Genomic DNA, 3850 nt, shown 5'->3' on the forward strand with positions numbered 1-3850 from the left:
TCTTTGTGTTAAAAAAAAAAAAGCCAAATTCCCATTCTTCTCTCATCTTCGGAGTTGCTTATCCCTGAAAGCTTTAATAACAGCTGGTGTTGGAGTGTTGCTTCAGGGGCAACACCATGCTTAATTGCTTCATGCATGGATGGCAGTGTATGAGGCCTTCACTCTGTATTTAACAGTGTCACCACTGATGGACTTTCACTGCTGGAAAGCATGCCCTGGTCTCCAGCACGCTGTTTTATAACTGATGGGAGAAGATGCCCTCTCATTTGGTGAATTGTAGCTGGCCTTTCCAGCCCAGTGGTCGTTAATGTTTGTTCTCAGCCAATGGGCAGACTCAAAGCAATGCAGTTCTCATTAGTTCCTGCTCAATTAAGACTAATGCCCATCTCCCCAATGGCATGAGCACAACCAGTGTGCTCAAATACCGTTTGAATTGCACAGTTGGAAGGAGTAGGGAGGTTTGCACAAGCCATGTCTGCTGCTACAGTTCCCAGCCTGAGAATACCAGACTCCTGCTAGTTCCTCCAACTCCTCCCATCCCACCTACCTCCTAATGAGCACAGCTACTAACAGGCATCACTGCATATGTCCACGTACCAGAAAGTAACCTAAATGATGTGCATACATTAGCTCATGGAGTCAAGGCAACATATTTATGACCTCCAGGATCACCTAGAAGCTTGACTCTTGGGAAAGCCACAAAAAGGGAACCTACCCTGTTGTACTTGAACAAGCTCCAACTAGCAATAATGTCAAGCTCCAGGGTCACTTTCTCCTTAGGTGAACCCATCTCCTTTTGTTCCCTTGACCTTGAACTGTCCCCATACAACTGACATGCAGAAGCTGGTGAGCGTCACCAGGGGGATGAGGGAAAGAAAAGGATCCTTGTGAAATTTCGTAATTCTGTGTAATGTCATGTATGAGCAATGTTTGCGCATCTTGAGTAAAGTGGGCTGGAGGTAACCAATTATAACTGTGTTGACAAGGTCACTTTGCTGATATATCAAACATTTAAGTGCACACACCCTTTAATGTAGGCTTTCTAGTGTTTGGAACTTATCCTGAAAAGCGGAAAGAAGGAATTGAGAAAATGGCTAAGCAGGTCAGTAGCTTACCAAATAAGCAAACCTGAGTTTAAATCCCCAGCACGCATGTGGAAAGCAAACCATGATACTACATGCCTGTATTCCCAGTGCTGGGGAGGTAGAGACAGGCGGGTCACTGGAGCTTGCTAGTCAAACTGGTAAGGTCCAGATTCAGTGAGAGACCTTGTCTCAAAAAATAAGCTCAACAGGCATTGAGGAAGATGCCTAAAACCAACCACTCACCTCCATATATACATCCACAAATGTGTGTGTGTGTGTGTGTGTGTGTGTGCACATCCCCCCCACACACACACACACACGAACAAGTGTGCATACAAAGTCATGAACGGAAGAGAATCATGTGTCTAAGGATACTTGCTAGCATAATAGTGTTGAATCCAGATGGAGGACTGGCTACCTAAATTACAGCACATTTGTACAATGGGATATTATATAGCCATAAAAGCATAAGGCATTTCTAATATCCCAAGGTCTCTGGCAGTACATACATAATAATGATGTATTCGTTACTTTTTTTTTTTTTTTTTTTTTTTTTTTGGTTTTTCCGAGACAGGGTTTCTCTGTGTAGCCCTGACTGTCCTGGAACTTACTCTGTAGACCAGGCTGGCCTCGAACTCAGAAATCCGCCTGCCTCTGCCTCCCGAGTGCTGGGATTAAAGGCGTGCACCACCAAGCCCGGCATTCATTACTTTCTTATTTCTCTAATATGTAGTGAGACTTTTTGATTTCCTTAAAAACCCAGTTATGATATGAGAATATGTTTTGTTTTAATTCCAGGTATGGGGTATGGGGCTGCTTCAGATTGTCCACAGCCACTAGGCTGTGCTCTAGGAGGCACATGATTTTTTTCAGCTGCAGATAGTTTATGTTTGTAATTCTGAGGACTCTTGAGAGGGTATAAATCCAAGAGTCCTGAGAGGGCCGATAATGGCTGCTGCTCACTCTGCGGCTGTCCCTGCCACTGCTGATCCCTGCCGTTATATTTGTTATTGCTGGATTGATGGTTTGATGTTTGGCTGGATTGATGGTTGGCAATATTCTGACAATGGCAACTGGAACTCCCCAAGGAACTTGATGGCCCTAATCAGCAGGAAGTAGTATTAAAAAAAAGTCTACATCCCCTTTCCCCTCTAACCTTCTTTCTCTCCTAGCTAGTGTTGGGGAGTTGGAAGGAATTGGGGTAGAATAAGGGTTGTAAGGGTGGTAGATATAAGAATCTAATAAAGTAGCTCAAAAAGAAAATGTATGACATAAGGTGACACCCAATGAGTGGCACCAAATATAGCAGGACTATCTCAGACCCAGCAGTGGTATGCATAATGGCATAGAGGCTTATACATATATTAAAGCTTAGGGCTTTTGCTTGGGCTACCTCCCAACTACTCTATCCCAACTAATCCTGACCTATGTCCCACCACGTGGCCAGGTCTACCTCTCTGCTCCGCTCTGGTCCATCCATCCACCTCTGAGCCTGCTGTGAATCTTCCACCTCTGTTTCTTCTCCCAAAGTTCTGCTCTAAGTCTGAAAATTCTGCCTTCCACTTTCTGTCCAGCTATTGGCTGTCCGATCTTTATCCCAGCCAATCAGATACAATTCTAGTTTGCCTTAGTCAGGTGAGGAGGAATAAATATTTACAAAATATGAGACTAGAGATGGGCCATCGAAATACAGTTCCAAGATGCTGCCAGCATTCAGCTCTGGGCCAGTACAGAATTAACAATTGCATGTACAGAGACACGCCTTCCCACAATGTACCCCAATGATGATAAAACACCCTGGCCAAGCCAATTTATAGAGGAAGAATGTATTTAGGCTTTTGGTTGCAGAGGATTAAAGTCTATGGTGATGGAGCAAAGGCACAGCAGAAGGAGCAGAGCACTGAAGGCTCCATCTTAAACTGCAAGCATGAAGCAGAGAGATCACACTAGAAATAGCTTGAGTCTTGAAACTCTCAAAGTCAACCCCCAGGTGATATGCTACGCCAAAAGACTACCCTCCTCTCAATGAAAGGCTATCATGTTTGCTAAGCAAGAACAGTAACTTTCTCTTGTGGTTTTTAAAGTATCTTCTTCCTGTTGTTCTGTCATCGCAGGATCCTCCTAACTAGAAACTGACAATCTCATCAGAGTTGCTGCCTCTGGGAAATGAGGTAAGGTGGCCTGTAGTCAGGGTTGGAAGGGACAGTTACTTTTACTCTGTGCCCTTCTGAAGCTTTTGAATTTGTGGCACAGGAGTGAACCACTTATACAAAGAAGATACTAAACAACATACAACAAACTCTCGACATTTAAGTAGGTGTTAAAGATATTTCTGGTTTGAGAAAAGGAAAGTCGTAGAAAGAGCTGGGGAAAAAAAAATCAGTGCAGCACTGATCCAGTCAACGTGCAGACAAAGAAAGTAGCATTTGTCAGGGCGACATTGTGGCCATGCCCAAGCTAAGCACATCCTCTGGGGCAGAGCCCTGATCCTGTACTTAGCATGTGGCACATATTCCTGGGTCTGTTACTGGGAAAGGGTGTTTACCCCAGATGGATTCTTAATTGCTAAAGGCAGTCAGCTCAGTTGTGTGGCGAGCAGCTAACATCCCAGGGGCTTTTGTGGATACTGCTTTGTTTCCTATCTAGCCTCCCCAACAAGCTATGTCCCTGTTATGGCTAATCTTACGTGTCATTCTGGTTAAGTTATAGCTCCGGGATACGAGGCTAAATATGTCTAAGGTGTTTTTTCAAAAGCACTGTTGAGA

This window comes from Mus caroli, unplaced genomic scaffold (assembly GCF_978045245.1).
Source record: "Mus caroli unplaced genomic scaffold, Mus_caroli_1 scaffold_16, whole genome shotgun sequence".
NCBI lineage: Eukaryota > Metazoa > Chordata > Mammalia > Rodentia > Muridae > Mus > Mus caroli.